We start from the raw sequence: 18,023 nt of genomic DNA on the forward strand, positions 1-18,023 counted from the left end.
TCTACGTGACGCTCTTGCGCTTATTGAACTAACCCGTGACGAAACGTGCTCCTCTTCTTTGGATCCTTTCTGTTTCCTCTATCAGTCCTATCTGGTAAGGGTCCAAGACTGTCAAGCCATACTGAAGTAATTGTCGAACGATAATTTTACTTTCTTCGCGAGAGCCCTATAATTCCTGCGGATTCTTCTAGAATATCTCAATCTGGTACCTTTCTTTCCTATGGTTAGTTTCATGTGGTTATTCACTTTAAATGGCCCTGTACGCGCTCTGCGAGGTAGTATTTCCAGCTGTTGTTCTGTGATCGTGTAATCATACAGTAATGAATATTTATGCCTATTTATACGTATTACGCTACATGTGTTTATGATAAGGGTTGGCTCAAATGGCTCCGAGCACTATGGGACTTAACTTCTGAGGTCATCAGTCCGCTAGAACTTAGAACTACTTAAACCTAACTAACCTAAGGACATCACACACATCCATGTCCGAGGCATGATTCGAACCTGCGACCGTAGCGGTCGCGCGGTTCCAGACTGTAGCCCCTAGAACCGGTCGGCCACACCGGCCGGCAATGAACTAACACGAGGCAAGCAAGAGCGCCATTATACCGGACAAAGGATCCCCATGTATTACGACGATATTTAAATGAAGAAATATTGTAAACATTCAGTCACACTCAGACGACTCACAATAAAAATAAATATATGTTCTCCATAAATGAAGAAGCCAGTATTCTTGCAGAAAAGTGTTCACGATAAATGTCAACAGACTGTCGTTAAATATTTTTTAAGCAATTATTTATGCCTGCGTGATAGAAGCGTCTATTGGTTCTCTTTTCAATTATGACGTTCACTAACATGTGTGAATGACCACTTTTACATTAGCACAGCTTTTTAGTAGCACTTGCAATCAGCATTTAAATAAGGTTACTGGAAAAATAGTAAATTCTTTATTAAATAAATTTACAAGAGTGGCAAAATATGAGGTATTCATATTACATTCATTTACTGTGTAATTGAGGAAGATATGATGTTCTGGCAAACACCTGCATGATGAAAAGATATAAAAAGCGTTATAAATCAAGAAATAAAATAGATACAGATACGTAGCTTTCAGAGATGATAGCTATAGTGCGATGCTGTCATCTGAGATATAGTATCTTGAAATTCGATGAAGTGTTCAAAAGTTGTTTATTCAGAGGTTCATTGTGAAAGTGGCAACGGCATTGCCGCAGTGGACACACTGTTTCCCGTCAGATCACCGAAGTTAAGCGCTGTCGGGCGTGGCCAGCATTTGGATGGGTGACCATCCGGGCCGCCATGCGCTGTTGCCATTTTTCGGGGTGCACTCAGCCTCGTGATGCCAATTGAGGAGCTACTCGACCGAATAGTAGCGGCTCCGGTCAAACAAAACGACCGGGAGAGCGGTGTGCTGACCCCACGCCCCTCCTATCCGCATCCTCAGCTGAGGATGACACCGCGGTCGATGGTCCCGATGGGCCACTTGTGGCCTATAGACGGAGTGCTCATTATGAAAGTATTTATTTACTGTGAAATATTAACTTCTGTAGTTTTAAAGATATTGAAGTGTTGTTGTGTCATCGGATGCGCCTTTCTTTTCTGAGATCACAGATGTATTCGGATTTGCTTTAATACTTCGCTATTCGGAAAGTGAAGAACGATCGGTCGCGAAATAGAAACCACTGTGAAAATCCAACGAGGCTTTTCACAGACGTTTTGGGCAGTGTCTCTAGTATGCCCATCAATCGCATCAAGACGCTCTTTTCAGTTGTGAGCGCACTGTGAGCGAGTAAAGGTGCCTAGAACAACAATGTCTCCTTCCAAGTAGGAGGGCCCGCTGAGAGGCTTAGCCTTAATGAATGCAGCCCACCTAACACAACTTCCACACACTTCCTTCTTCATGGCAATTCTCAGCCGCACTCTGCAGGCCCAGTGAAGACGCTCCTGCAGCCTTTTCGATGGGAAGTGTTCAACACCCACAATAAAGCCCTAATTGGCTCGTCCTGAGTATCATCTCTGTTCACATGAAACGCTGGATACGCCCACTGCGGCGCAGGCTACGCGCTGTAGACCAGCGTAGAGAATTATCGGAAAGCACATGCGGCTGCCTTCTATGACGATAGTGTTAGACATCTGTAGGAGCGTTATACCAAATTTCGAAGTCGGAGTGGCGGCTATGTAGAGAAGTACCTGGAAGGTGTAGCTAAATGTGCAAAGAAAACAGTTTTGATTTTCACCGTGGTTTCCATTTCGCGACCGATCGTTCCTTACTTTCCGAATAACTCTCGCAGTTTCTTGAAAAGCTGTAAGAAGCCAGTTTTCAGTTAGCCAGACACTCCATCATTTCTTGGAGCATTGTTTGTCCTCTTGCACAAAGGCCATGCGAGTATCAGCGCGAAAATTCGCAGCTTTCGGTTTTACCCATTTCCGGCGACGCTGCTTGTCTGCACCTGGACTCGCACTGAGCCCTGGGAGCGTTAGCGTTCAGCCATACAACAATTTCATCTTGCTTTATACCTCCTCCAGGCGACCAGATCGCTCGCCTACATATGCTTAACGTTACAAGATCTTTTTGGATCTATCTACAGTCTTCTAGGGCTGCGATTTATCGAGATAATGTATAACAGCAGCATCCACGAAGAAACTCCTGAAGCTTCTGATATCCACTAATTCATTTACAGATTTTGTAGATAGTAACATTCCAATAACAGTTCAGTGAGGTAGGCGCGAAATTATTTTTACGGCTGAAAATTATTCCCGTTACGAATGACATGTTGTGTTCTGTTTGCCAGGAACTCTTCCACCCAATCACACTGCTGGTCTGATGATCGCTACCGTCGTATTTTGTTCATTAGGGGGCAGTGCGTAACTGCATGCAGCGCCTTCTGGCTGTCAAGGAACGCAGCATCAATCTGGGAACCTATATCTGCTGTCCTCTGGTTTCGTGGACGAACAGAGCGAGCTGTATTTCTCATGATCGTTATTTGCAGGATGCATACTAATTTCTTCGGAGGAGATTTTCAGCTCCAGGAAGTTCATACTAAGCGATCATAAAAAAATGTTCTAAAATTTTATAACAAACTGACGCCAGCGATGTAGGCGTATAGTTTTGCGCCTCTGTACGAAGATATTTCTTGAAAACTGGAGTGACCTTCGTATTATCCCAATGGCTGAAACGCTTCATTTCAACCGCGAGCTACGGTTAACCGCTGCTGGAACATGAGCAACCTCTCCGCATACCTATGAGTGAAGGTGCCCCATAAGATACAGTTGGTTTCCTCGGATTTGATGACAGTTGATTTTATATCCCATAATTAAATTTTGTCGAAATCTAGCATTTTATTGTTCGTATGAGGATGGATCAATTTTTCTCATTGAAACAGTTTTGAAAAAAGGAATTTAGCATCTCAGTCTTGTCTCTTTTTCGATGCTATTACGATCACTGAGTGTCTTGGTAGATGCCCTTGTGACGTACCGCGAAATAGCAGCTCCAAACATTCAAGACATGGAAAATTTTATTCTGTCAAGTTGGAGAACACTTTCGGAAACTGTCACAGAGGAAGCGAGAGCCGCTGATCACCAGCAAGGGTGAGACCGACACTCCCTAACACATTGGCAACGGTAGCGGGGCGAGAACAAGGCTTGCGGGCACTACTTTTCTGTACTCCCTGATCTGTTTCTTATGCTCTTAAGCCCTGTCTGATTGTATTAGACCTTATCGTAATGGATAATCTATTGCCAAATGCTCTTCTTAAAAACCACATTTCGGCATCTAGTATTCTTCATTAATTCATTGTGCGCATGTCAGTGTCAAGTGAGATGGTATCGACATTGCTTTCTAGAACTTATTAAGGTTTCTTCCCTCAACATTTTATTCATTGTTCAGTATAAGGTCACACCAATACAGTCGAATCTTTCAGTCTTTTCGGTATGTCTTTTTTGTTTTGGAAGCAGATGGTATATCCCAAGAAATTGAATTAATTCGGGTCGTTTATTTCTTGTTGTTTATTGCAGTTTTGTCTGGTACCTGGTCTTGATCTTTGAAACCCAAGAATAGTTTGTGGCGGTTGCATTTAATTTGCAAATAGTTTTTTGAAGAGCATCCTCGCTGTCAACTATAAAAAACAAAGAGTGTTGTCATTAGATAATTTAGTTGGCCTTTGAAGAAAAGAGAGGCAGCTGTGCGAATATCAAGAGCTGAGACGGAAAAACAGTTCTAAGCAAAAAATGAAAACTGAAAGTAGGAGGAACACATGAAGGGCTGTGCAAGGAAATGAAGTTGAAGGCAATTTTATAGAAAGGGACGAGAACGTAAATAAAGGTGAAAAGGGAGGCATTGCGAGAAGAGTTTGACAGAATACTGAAAGATATAAGACGAAACGGGGCCCCTGGAGTATATGACATTCCCTCGTAATTGGTGATACCCTTTTGAAGAGGAGTCACTAAACTATCCCATCTCGTGTGCAAGATATATAAGACAGCAAGATATATAAGACTTTAAGAATTCCAAAGAAAGCAGGTGTTGAGAGGCGTGAATATTACCGAATTATCAGTTTAATAAGTGATGGTTGGAAAATTCTGACACCAATTGTTTGAAGAAGAATGGAAGAACTGGTAGAAGCCGTCCTTCGGGAAAATCAGTTTTTGTTCTGGAGAAATGTGGGAACACACGAGGCTCTACTAACACTACGACTTATCTTAGAGGGCAGCTTAAAGAAAGACAAACCTACGTTTATAGAATTTGTAGATATTGAGAAAGTTTTTGACAATACTGGCTGGAATACAATCTTTAAATTTAAGAAGATAGCAGCGGTAAAATGCAGGGAGCGAAAGATTATTTACAACTGGTATAGAAACTAGATGACAGTTACAAGAGTAGAGGGGCAGTGGTTGAGAGGGGGTAAGACAGGGTCGTAGTCTATCCCCAATGTTATTTAATCTGCACACTGAGCAAACCTTAAAAGAAAACGAGGAGAATTTTCGAAAGGGAATTAAAGTTCAGGGAGAAGAAATAAAAACTTTTCGGTTTGCTGAAGACACTGTGATTCTTACTGAAATGACAAAGGACTTGGAAGAGCAGTTGAACGGAATGGATAGTGTGTTGAAAAGAGATTATTAGATGAACACCAACAAAAGTAAAACAAGGTTAACAGAATGAAGTGGAATCAAATCAGGTAATGCTGAGGGAATTAGATTAGGAAATAAGACACAAAAAGTAGTAGATGAGTTTTGCTATTTGGGGAACAAGGTAGCTGATGATGACCGAATGAGAGAGGTTATGAAATGTAAAACGTTTGTGAAGAAGAGAAATTTTCTGTTATCGGATTTAAGTGCTAGGAAGACCGTTCTGGAGCCTTGTACGGAAGTGAAGCGTCAACGATAAGCAGTTCATACAAAAAGAGAATAGCAGCTTTTGAAATATGGTGCTACAGAAGAATGCTGAAGATTAGATGACTGAGGAGCCACTGAATATAATTGGGGCTGAGTAGTGTGGAGGGCTGCATCAAATCAACCTTCACACTGACGACCATAACAACAAAGTAATGGGTGTAACAGATGTTAAGTCCCATAGTGCTCAGAGCCATTTGAACCATTAATGGGTGTAAAATTCTATTTCTCCTAACCATTCTCTCAACAGATCACTATTAGCAGGTATCGGAGACATATTGCATCCTTATCGTAAGCCTATATTTGTTACTACCAGTACATTCCTCTTTTCCAGCAGTGGAAATTTTGGAGTCTTGGTACGTTTGTTACGGTGTGGCATACCTCTCCTGTCTAGTATTTCCCTGAACGTTCTCCCATCTACATTGTTAAAAATTTTCACATAGTCAATAAGCAGGAGATGTAATTAATGTTGTGCTTCCGGGTATATAACCGATTTTTTTTTTTCATGTCAATTACAATGCTTAGACGAAATATCCAATCGTCTTCTGAAGGTGCTATGACTTTAGCAAAATATCCCGTATAATTCTCACAGTGTTTTATATCTATTTTCTTAAGTGTAGATGTTACAATGGCTGATTTCCAGCTTTCAGAATTTCTTTTCTTGCCCAGAATTTGTTTTTGAAAATAAGGAACGTAGATTGCATAAAAGAAGATACATTCTTGATCAGTTCAGTGTTTATGTTGTTTCTTCCTGTTTTCAATTTTCATAACAAGTCCACTAATACTGTCATTTCTCTCTTCACTTACTTAGTGCTTCTCTTCAGGTGTTACCACTCGTTCTTCTAAGTTTTACATTTTTAATTCAAAAATTACCGTAAGCTCCTTCATTTCATCGTGATGATAATAATAATTAATGAATTAATGACAGAAAGGTAGCCTAGCAGGGGAATTGGAAATCTGTTGATTGACCAGTTTGTATCGCCTTTCGTGAGAAACAGCCAAGGATAGTTTCTAGCGACAGTAATGGCTACTTGGCTAGCTTATCTGGAAGGAAAAGACATGTTACAGATTGAAAAAGATAGTGTAAAGCTTTGACTTACTCATTTTAGCTGATGGGTTTAAAAATTGATCAGTGGTTTCACTGAGATATCTATTGTATGAAAAGCTATAATAATTTAGATGATACAATACATCAATCATTCTGTTTAAGTGCTTGTTCAACTCCATCCACGACGGGTTATTTTCCTGCGGATTATTGGATCTAAGGGTTATTTGACGAGCATCGATGTAATAAATGTGATTTTGTTTTCAGATGATGTTCTTATTTCGTTATGTACGCAGTGACGACCTTTCAAAGAACCTAATATGAATGTTTGATTGTTCCAGCGGTAGTTCTCTAAACCACACCACAAAGTTCGATTTTATAATGCCCCCATTTCTTAACCTTCTGGAACACCGGTCGTCAAATGCGGCTCTATTCAAGTGTTCGCGCGGCTCGCGGTTCTCAACCGTGTTTTACAATGATATGCTTGTAGCAACTAAAAACAGAATCCAGAAACGTTAACTAACATTAAGAGCTTCTTGAGAGTATTTTTCTTGCTCAGTAACAAACAAAAATACTTACAAAGACGGCAATATTTTAGGATGTGCTATATTTTATTGACGTTGCTGAATTCGGCCGTGAGTTAAGTCAGGGGCAGAGTGGTATGTTGCGCGACCACTGCGGGGTTAAGAGAAGTGAGAGGGGGGATGTTTTATGTTTGTCTTCGAATGGCGACAATTCACGAGCGTGCGCAACTAGCACGGATCGTCTGCTATGGTGTAAATGTCGAACGGAAGTAACATGGATTCGCGAATGTGCAATATAGAGACGGTTTGTGATCCTGTCTCATATTGCAGTTACTGTTGTTAAGTATTGTAACATACTAATAAATGTACCTATAGGTTACTAATTAATAGTAATATAGGGATGAGAAGGCACGGTTAAGTATCCAGGACGGGAAAAGTGACCATTGTATGCTTTTTTACCCTGAACAGAGCTGCTGCCTGCCGAGAAGTGGTCGCACTAGTTCTGGTATACATCGCCATTGCTGTCAGTGCGGTTGACAGAGGAAGATCGTTTCGGTACTTTTTAGGAAAACTTTTTTGAGTCGTCTGATGTAAGATAAGCCATTTGTATTATTCTTATTACCTCAGTTGTACGGAGAGTAATAATCTTTTACAATACCAACGCTTAAACAACGTCCTTTGACTTACCAATGTAGTTCCTTGTTATTTATTTCGGTGTGAAAGCTTTTTCTTTGGATCACTAATGCCGAATGGCGTCAGATCGGCAAAAGTGGCCACACTGCTTATCGGGTAAAGTAACCAAGGAGCTTACCCAAATAACAGTTAGTTACTTCCAAAAAACTCTCATAATACAACAAATAAAACTGACCTCTAAATAATTTAATATACAAAGCTATCATCCGCCATTCTATCCATTTGTGGCAATCGTCTCTGTACTCCTATATTTGGCATAATGCAAAAGTCCGATTGAAAACGATCTGCTGCAGGCGTTTGGTATTGTTTCACATAGCAAAGCGAGAATATTCCTAGAAAATGTGCCCGGAAATCAGACGAAAACAAGCATGGGATACTGTTGCGAAGGCACTGGAAACAGTACCCGCTAAGGTACGGAAAATTGGTCACTATGTAAACCTTCAGAAAAAAATGCATGTAGTTCCACTATATTACTTTCTTTTTTACTTTAAAATATTTGGTGTGATAGCTTATAATACGTAGATTCAAGGTACGTAAATGGCAAGCTTCCATCAGAGGTGAAAACTTAATTTCCCTATGAGTGGTCTCCCTGCCCCCCGCCCGTCCTCCTTCCTATGCAGCCCGTGGTCTCGTCCTAGAGTGTCAGTAGTGGCTCTTAAACAAAAACGTTCGACGGCCACTGTTCTAGAAGGAAGTTTCCCTGACAGGGTCCTCCACTTAATACGCGATTGACCATTAAAACTTTAACATCATGATGGTGACTTCAACGAACGTCACATTGACATGAAGTGTACCGCGCGCTCGGATCGCAAATGGTTATAAATTCAATCCAACCTCACAAAACAGGTAGGAGTACCGCCGCTTACACTCTGTTCGTAAGGAAAGATTAGTCAGTGGGTTCCCCATTCAGCAACCGCATTTGACTGTTAGTTGTTTGTAACGACATTTTATGCCTCGAGTGAGAAGGATACACGTCCACGATCACGTATTGGAATTCGACAGCGGCAGGATAATGAAATGTAGAGGCTGTGGTTTTGCTGCTCGCATTGGTCGAAACCCCACGACTGTTAAGGGGCTCCGGAATGCCCTATACTTGCAATGTTAAAATAACGCTTATAAATTACATCTTTCCTCACAAAGTATTTGAGGTAGGAACTTGAACTTTTTACAGATTATTTATTGGAATATGGGCTACAACTTAACACAGGGATTTTGCAAAATTTTAGTTCAGTTATTAAAGATGATTTTTTTTCAATTGTAATGAAAATTCACAACATTTTTTTGCAATTTTTTATTTATGTATTCAAAAATATACAGTTTTTTGGAAAAAGGCTGTGTTAAATTATGCAGATGGTACTGTGTAACATTTACTGAAAGTTTGAAACAAATATGTTTGGAAGATCCTTAGAAAACATGTAATTAGTATGAGAAAATAAAAGTTTTGGGAATCGAGCGACAAAGATTGGATTAACTTTTTAGTGCATTCCAGGTCCATAGGATGGATTATCTTCATCCTCTGCAAACTCCCCCTCCAGCTTCCTCTTGTTCCTCCTCCTGTTTACTCTTGCTTGTATTTCTAGACTCTTTACAGCCCTGTCTGCAGCCCGAAGGCGTTCCTTGTCTAAAGCAAGCATCGCTCGTTGTTGTGTTCGTAGATTTTGCTACCATTTTCTTCAGTTGCAGTTACTGCAACACTGTTCCAAAAGGTGGTCATGTATGAACACTTATCACATTTCAGTTGTATTTCACTAGCAAGTCCTACGTGCTTTATTATGGAGAGTTCCAGACCAACTTCACTACAATGAATACATCTTACACAGTTTGAAAAAATTCCTTTTTGAACCGACATATCAAATATTTCATTCACATCCGATTCGCCCATAAAACATTCATAGTTTTCACTCATTGAACCAAGCTTCTTCTGTGAAGTATTTTCTTTCCCAATTTGACTGCTATGGGCAGGTGTACTTGAGAGGTTAGGTTCACTCACTTGGTTATCGTCTTTATTGTTTACAGTAATAACGCATACCTTTGGCTTTCCAACATTTCTCCTTTTCTTAAAAGCCTTCAGAGGATTTCTAATAACTTTACTTTTACTCATTATTATACTTCAACAAAACAGAGACTCAAGAAACAGAATTAATTACGTATATTTTCGAGATAACGACAGAGTAAATAAACATGAAACAATCGACAATCACACCAGCGATATATATTGAACCATCACAGGTTATCCACAACACATACTTTATCTCACATCACTAAAATGTACCCGATGAACACGGACGTTAATGATAACACCATTTGACAGCAGTTTAACAGCGCCACAGTGGGTCACGCCCATGTAGAACACATTTCAAAAAAAATTTAAAAATAGTTGTAGTCTTCGGAATTGAATAAATTATATATCTATTAAAAGGTAATAGTCTGCAGATTCAGAAAACGGAAAAAAGTAAAAATTGAACTTTTCATGATTTTGAGCCTTTCCGGAGTCCCTTAAGCGAATATGGAATTTATGGATTCAGGAAGGCCATACTAAATGCCATGGAGTACTTCAGAGGAGTCATGTGACTGTTGTTAGAGAGGACAGGCATATTGTTCACTCGGTCGTGCAGGATCATACAGTCCCGTGACGTACACTGAGTCAGGAAACGGTTTCCTTTGCAGAAAACAAAGTATGGACGGAGACTGGAACGGCTTCTGGAGCTTGTGACAATTGTGCGGAATGAGACTTGTGCGGAGATGGAATGAGCTGATAGTTTTGCGGAGCCCTAGACACTTGAGGTAGTTATTTGCTTTCGCATTCCTCCAGCTGTGACATTCTGTCCTGGCCTAGACCTTGATCAGAGCTACAGGTCTGTCACCACAACCAGGTTTTTTGTTGGCTTCGCTAACTCACAACCCAAATGTCATATTCTGACCTAACTTAGACCAACTCAGGCTAAGTTACAGATTGGTGAGTCACTACAACTACCTGCAAAAAGCTGCTTATACCAGCAGGAGCCACAGGCTTTGCAGAACTATCTCCCTGCAGAAGTAACACTCCGGACAGATATTACAATCCCGGCGTCCGGAGTACAAGAGACTGTCAGTAGCCGGCCGGAGTGGCCGTGCGGTTCTAGGCGTTACAGTCTGGAGCCTAGCGACCGCTACGGTCGCAGGTTCGAATCCTGCCTCGGGCATGGATGTGTGTGATGTCCTTAGGTTAGTTAGGTTTAATTAGTTCTAAGTTCTAGGCGACTGATGACCTCAAAAGTTAAGTCGCGTAATGCTCAGAGCCATTTGACTGTCAGTACGGCAACTACTGATACAACTTCGTTTGACGTGGAAACAGAGAGAGGTGCGCTGATTGTGGTGCGCCCAGAGATAACTTTGGTTACATATGTGACACGATGTTGTACTTTCAGACGAAGCGGTGCTTCATATACAGGGCAATCCATGTAAATCTAAACTACTTCACTGGGCCATGATTTCCCTACGAAACGTTGTAGAAACGGGGGGGTTTCTTTAATGGTCTCACTAGCTCTGGGAGAATCATAAGTACCATTCGTTGTTGGCAAGTTGATGGTTGTTGCCGCTCACGGGGGTCCTTTGCCCGGTGTAATGGCGCGCTTGCTCGCCTCGTATTAGTTCGTTTGTAGCCTCGTTGGTCGCGGTTTGTGAAGTCTATCATTGTGTAGTTTGGGCCGAGTGACAGTAACGAGTGAATCAGAATTAGTGATTCGTTCGCAGTCTTTAACTGGCAAAAACATTGAATACGCACTTAGATAGCAGGTTTTTATCGTGAAACAAATTGGCAGACAGAGTCATTGGTTACAACACAACGTACATTCCAGAGGGAATTCAGTGTGCTCGATGTTCCAATAAAGGCAACAATTTCATCGGCTGTAAGGAAACTGGAGACAACTGGTGTACTAAACATTGAGTGCAGAGGTTACTGATAATTTTCGAAGACGCTTGGAGAACTCTTCAAAGAAATCGTTGCATCGACTGAGCCAGCAGACTGACGTTTCATATGCCACATGTAAGAGAGCTGCAAAGAAATCGGCTTTACGACCATACGGAGTGCACATGACGCAAGCATTTCAAGAAAAAGTTCATTAGAAAAGAATGCGTTACTGTCGATGGTTTCGGAGGTCTGTTATACAACGTCCAGTCGTTCCCTCCATGACCTGCTTTACAGCTGAGGCATGGTTCCACCTGACAGGTTACATCAACACACACAACAGCAAATACCGGGCTGGTGTAAAGCCCACCTCCCCCCCCCCCCCTCCATATCATCCACGTAACTCCACTGCATGATGAGAAAGTTGGAGTGTGGTGTGCGTGTCAGCTTTCAGGATTGTTGGCCCCATTTTCTTTGATACGACCGGAGACACTACAGTTTATGTGGCATCGTCAGTACATTTGTGGAGCAGCTGGATGACGTCGAATTTACACAAAGTTATTTCCAACATGATGGATGACGTCTCACACTTCTCACTCCACCCGATCACGTGACCTAAACCCTCGCATTTTTTCTTGAAGGTTTATCTTAAAAGCCGTGTGCACAAGAATAGACCACGGACAACGGTAGAATTCTGTGAAGCCGTACACACGAAATAAGCAACTTGGAGGAGATGCACTTCACAGAACGTCGCGGAATATGGTGAAACGAGTGCAGCTATGCATCCATGCTGGTGGAGGGCACTTCAAATATTTTCTGTGAGGACTTTCTGTTTAAGTAATCCCCCAGTTGTCTATTATCATCTCCCGAAATTGCAAATGTGTCCCATTATTGGTTCACATGTTATGGTTCATTAAAGAAGTTCAGGTTTATGTGACTCGCACTGTAGGATTAGCACAGTCGTGTGGACCCTGAAGAGAAAAATGTTACCGGAGTACATACATAATGGTCGCTAAGGTCCAGTTCCTGGGATGATGGCATGGGGTGGCATTGGGTATGCAACACAATCAGCTGTGATTCACATAGCTGATAATATGGATATCAGGCGCTACATTCCTCACGTGTCCGATGGTTGTGCCCTATCGTCGAGGCCTCGGTGTCGTTGCCTTTCAACAATATAACGCAAAACCGCATGTTATGGGCTCTGGCCTAGAGTTGAAGCAGCATTGAATAACATACCCGTATCTGTCATCTAAGCTCATTTGATTATTTGTTATTTTTCCTGGTGTGCACCGGCCGCTGTGGCCGAGCGATTCTAGGCTCTTCAGTCCGGAACCGCGCTACTGCTACGGTCGCAGGATCGAATCCTGCCTAGGGCATGGATGTGTGTGATGTCCTTAGGTTGGTTAGGTTTAAGTAGTTCTCAGTCTAGGGGACTGATGACCTCAGATGTTAAGTCTCATAGTCCTCAGAGACGTTTGAAACATTTTTTTCCTGGTGTGCAGCTTTGATGTTCAATGGTGTAGGTCTCATAACGAGAAGAGTTGGCTGTTTCGATTTCCTCGAAGTTACTAAAATTCCTGAAGGAGGACGAGTGTCTGCGTGGCGTAGCGAAATTTCAGTACGAGCACTGCGACGTAATTTGAAGCCGGGGAGGCGACGTACAGCGCGAGAACGACTGGGAAGTCGGAGGTCGGTCGACGCTAAGCCGCGGTGTAGTGCGCCCCGGCAAAGCACAAAAGCGACGCAGGTGGGAGGAGCTACTGGCTGCTGGCCGCTGGCTGTCCCCTCGCGCCGCCTTTGTCTGCCTTCCCCTTCACGGTAAGGATAAGGAACTCCGAGAAAGGCACCGCCCACCCACCAGCCTCGCCTCTCACTGACTGACCTTGCCCGCACTGGGGACACGAGGCACCTGTCGCTACCCGCGGCTTTTGAAACGCGAAAAATCGGCACAGGTACATACTGTCATGGAAAAAGTATTCGTACACCGTTGTTCATGTAGAATAACTGCGTTTATCAGAACTAAAGACCGCAACTAGATATGTTATTTGGTAAACTGACAGTAAGGGGTTTCCTTTCTAATTTGTAAATATAAAAGGATTAACTAAATTAGCCTTCTGCAAAAAGTAATTAAATATTCTCTACCGGCTGGCGTCACACAGTGGGGAAAAAGGTATTCATATATGCAAAGAATATTACATGTAAATAAATATAATGACAATGTTAGCACTTTTAAGTCATTCCTCTTGTATTTATAACTTCTGTTGTCCTCTTTGGCACGGACTGAACCTGTTTTGGTAGCCTCTGAGGCAATATTTTTCTATTAATGGTGCAGACAACGTTTCAGGGCAGTTTTACTTCGTATTTCTTTTTTCTGGCCATTTCTTCAAGCGTACTGCCAAGATGTTCAAGATCTCTAGTCTGTGCTGGAAACGTGGGGAGTATGGTACAACACCCACAGACAATTTCCATTGTATACTTATGTGTCGGACAGCAGGTTGTGAGTATAATTTCATGCTTGTGAGTATAAATATGAGCTTTTATCTGACAAGGGAACCTTACCGACTGCTCTCCCCTCTTTGATATTTTTCTTAGTTATAGGATGTGTCTCTGGTTGAACATCAATCACTCATTAACACATATTTTCGAAAGAAAAAGACATCAAAAATAAATCGCATTTGAAAATTATAATTTTTACGACCACAGTCGAGAATAAAACATTTCGATGTTATTAAAATAATAGTGGTTCATGGCGTGGGTTCCTGTAGTCACGCCCTAGTTCATGAACCACGGGCAACGTATGAGTGGCCAAGTAAGTGGTCCCGACAGTCGGGATACCAGTTACTTTGGAATAAGGCTGGGCATCTCGGACATAGTCTGAGGCGTGGTCACCTTTGTGCTCATACGGCAAAGACTGCCAAATCCACCGGTTAGTCCCTCAACCGTTAGGGGTAAAACTCAATGGGACTCGGGGCAAGTAAGGCTAGCAACCTGCTTCCCTGGTACTTTAAGTATGATGCTGGCAACAATCAGAGCAAAATGCCTCGGACCTTTGTAGGTGACGGAGTCCCACCTCTAACTGACAAACCAGGGACTCCTGAGATACGACTTGGCAAACAAATGGTAATGAGATGGGGAGCTATTAATATCAATGGGGGCTGCTCTGGGAAGAAGGTAGAGCTGCCAGAGGCTGCAAGTAAGATGGGGCTGGACGTTTTAGCTGTTAGTGACATCCGGGTAAGGGGTGAGAAAGAAGAGGAAGTGGGAGAATACAAGGTCTACCTGTCAGGAGTCAAAGCAGGAATAGCACAATGGGGTGTAGGGCTTTACATCAGGAAAGAAATGGAACCCAGCGTAGTGGCAATAAGGTATGTAAACGAACAACTGATGTGGATAGATTTGACAGTGTCTGTCAAGAAAATTAGGATTGTGCCGGCATATTCGCACTGTGAAGGGACAGATCAAGATAAGATGGATAGTGTTTATGAGGCACTCAGTGATGTAGTTGTTAGAGTAAAGGACAAGGGCAGTGTTCTGCTCATGGGTGATTTTAATGCCAGGATTGGAAATCGAACAGAAGGCTATGAAAAGGTGATGGGTAAATTTGGAGAGGATATGGAGGTCAACAGGAACGAGAAACAACTCCTGGATTTCTGTGCCAGTATGGGCTTAGTAATCACAAACTCCTTTTTTAAACATAAGAACATTCACCGGTATACTTGGGAAGGCAGGGAACCAGATCTGTCATTGACTATATAATAACAGATCACGAATTCAGGAAGGCTGTGAGGGACACACGTGTATTCAGGAGATTCTTTGATGACACTGATCATTATTTAATCTGCAGTGAAATAGGGATTCTGAGGCCGAAAGTGCAGGAGGTCAGGTCCATATGTAGGAGGATAAGAGTGGAGAAACTTCAGGATAAGGAAATCAGGCACAAGTACATAACAATGATCTCAGAAAGGTACCAGTTAGTTGAATGTAGTCAATTACAGTCATTGGAAAAGGAATGGACAAGGTACAGGGACACAGTACTAGAAGTGGCTAAAGAATGTCTTGGAACAGTAGTGTGTAAAGGTAGGATGAAGGAAACAGCTTGGTGGAATGACACAGTCAAGGCAGCCTGTAAAAGGAAAAAGAAGGCGTATCAAAAATGGCTACATAACAGAACTCAGGTAGACAGAGAAAGTTATGTTGAAGAAATAAACAAAGCCAAACAGATAATTTCAGCATCCAAGAAGAAATCTTGGGAAGACTTTGGAAACAGGTTGGAGACTTTGGGTCAAGCTGCTGGAAAACCATTCTGGAGTGTAATTAGGAGCCTTCGAAAGGGAGGTAAGAAGGAAATGACAATTATTTTGGACAGGTCAGGAAAACTGCTGGTGAATCCTGTGGATTGCTTGGCCAGATGGAGGGAATATTTTGAAGAGTTGCTCAATGTAGGTGAAAATACGATCAGTAATGTTTCAGCTTTCGAGGTAGAATGGGATAGGAATGATGATGGAAATAGGATAACATTTGAGGAAGTGGAGAAAATGGTCAATAGATTGCAGTGCAATAAAGCAGCTGGGGTGGATGAAATTAAGTCGGAACTCATCAAATACAGTGGAATGTCAGGTCTTAAATGGCTACACAGGATAATTGAAATGGCCTGGGAGTCGGGACAGGTTCCATCAGACTGGACAAAAGCAGTAATCACACCAATCTTTAAACATGGAAACAGAAAAGATTGTAACAACTACAGAGGTATTTCTTTAATCAGCGTTGTGGGTAAAATCTTCTCAGGTTTTGTTGAAAGGAAAGTGCGAGTATTCGTTGAGGACCAATTGGATGAAAATCAGTGTGGGTTTAGGCCTCTTAGAGGTTGTCAGGACCAGATCTATAGCTTACGACAAATAATGGAGAAGTGCTATGAGTGGAACAGGGAATTGTATCTATGCTTTATAGATCTAGAAAAGGCATATGACCGGGTTCCTAGGAGGAAGTTATTGTCTGTTCTACGAGATTATGGAATAGGAAACTTTTGCAAGCAATTAAAGGTCTTTACATGGATAGTCAGGCAGCAGTTAGAGTTGATGGTAAATTGAGTTCAAGGTTCAGAGTAGTTTCAGGGGTAAGACAAGGCTGCAACCTGTCTCCACTGTTGTTCATATTATTTATGGATTATATATTGAAAACAATAGACTGGCTGGGTGATATTAAGATATGTGAACACAAAATAAGCAGTCTTGCATATGCTGATGACTTAGTTGTGATGGCAGATTCGATTGAAAGTTTGCAAAGTAATATTTCAGAGCTAGATCAGAAATGTAAGGACTATGGTATGAAGATTAGCATCTCCAAAACGAAAGTAATGTCAGTGGGAAAGAGATATAAACGGATTGAGTGCCAAATAGGAGGAACAAAGCTAGAACAGGTGGATGGTTTCAAGTACTTAGGATGCATATCCCCCCCCCCCCCCCCATGAACCATGGACCTTGCCGTTGGTGGGAAGGCTTGCGTGCCTCAGCGATACAGATGGCCGTACCGTAGGTGCAACCACAACGGAGGGATATCTGTTGAGAGGCCAGACAAACATGTGGTTCCTGAAGAGGGGCAGCAGCCTTTTCAGTAGTTGCAGGGGCAACAGTCTGGGTGATTGACTGATCTGGCCTTGTAACATTAACCAAAAAGGCCTTGCTGTGCTGGTACTGCGAACGGCTGAAAGCAAGGGGAAACTACGGCCGTAATTTTTCCCGAGGACATGCAGGTTTACTGTATGATTAAATGATGATGGCGTCCTCTTAGGTAAAATATTCCGGAGGTAAAATAGACCCCCATTCGGATCTCCGGGCGGGGACTACTCAAAAGGACGTCGTTATCAGGAGAAAGAAAACTGGAGTTCTACGGATAGGAGCGTGGAATGTCAGATCCCTTAATCGGGCAGGTAGGTTAGAAAACTTAAAAAGGGAAATGGATAGGTTAAAGTTAGATATAGTGGGAATTAGTGAAGTTCGGTGGCAGGAGGAACAAGACTTTTGGTCAGGTGATTACAGGGTTATAAATACAAAATCAAATAGGGGTAATGCAGGAGTAGGTTTAATAATGAATAAAAAAATAGGAGTGCGGGTTAGCTACTACAAACAGCATAGTGAACGCATTATTGTGGCCAAGATAGACACAAAGCCCATGCCTACTACAGTAGTACAAGTTTATATGCCAACTAGCTCTGCAGATGATGAAGAAATTGATGAAATGTATGACGAGATAAAAGAAATTATTCAGGTAGTGAAGGGAGACGAAAATTTAATAGTCATGGGTGACTGGAATTCGTCAGTAGGAAAAGGGAGAGAAGGAAACATAGTAGGTGAATATGGATTGGGGGGAAGAAATGAAAGAGGAAGCCGCCTTGTAGAATTTTGCACAGAGCATAACTTAATCATAGCTAACACTTGGTTCAAGAATCATAAAAGAAGGTTGTATA

General features: G+C 42.0%; 1 pseudogene; it reads left to right on the forward strand.

Annotated features, from left to right (window-relative positions):
• Window positions 1-1,216: 1,216 nt before the first annotated feature.
• LOC126261536 (5S ribosomal RNA) lies at window positions 1,217-1,334 on the forward strand (annotated as a pseudogene).
• The last annotated feature ends 16,689 nt before the right edge of the window (window positions 1,335-18,023 follow it).

Source organism: Schistocerca nitens, chromosome 5 (assembly GCF_023898315.1).
Source record: "Schistocerca nitens isolate TAMUIC-IGC-003100 chromosome 5, iqSchNite1.1, whole genome shotgun sequence".
NCBI lineage: Eukaryota > Metazoa > Arthropoda > Insecta > Orthoptera > Acrididae > Schistocerca > Schistocerca nitens.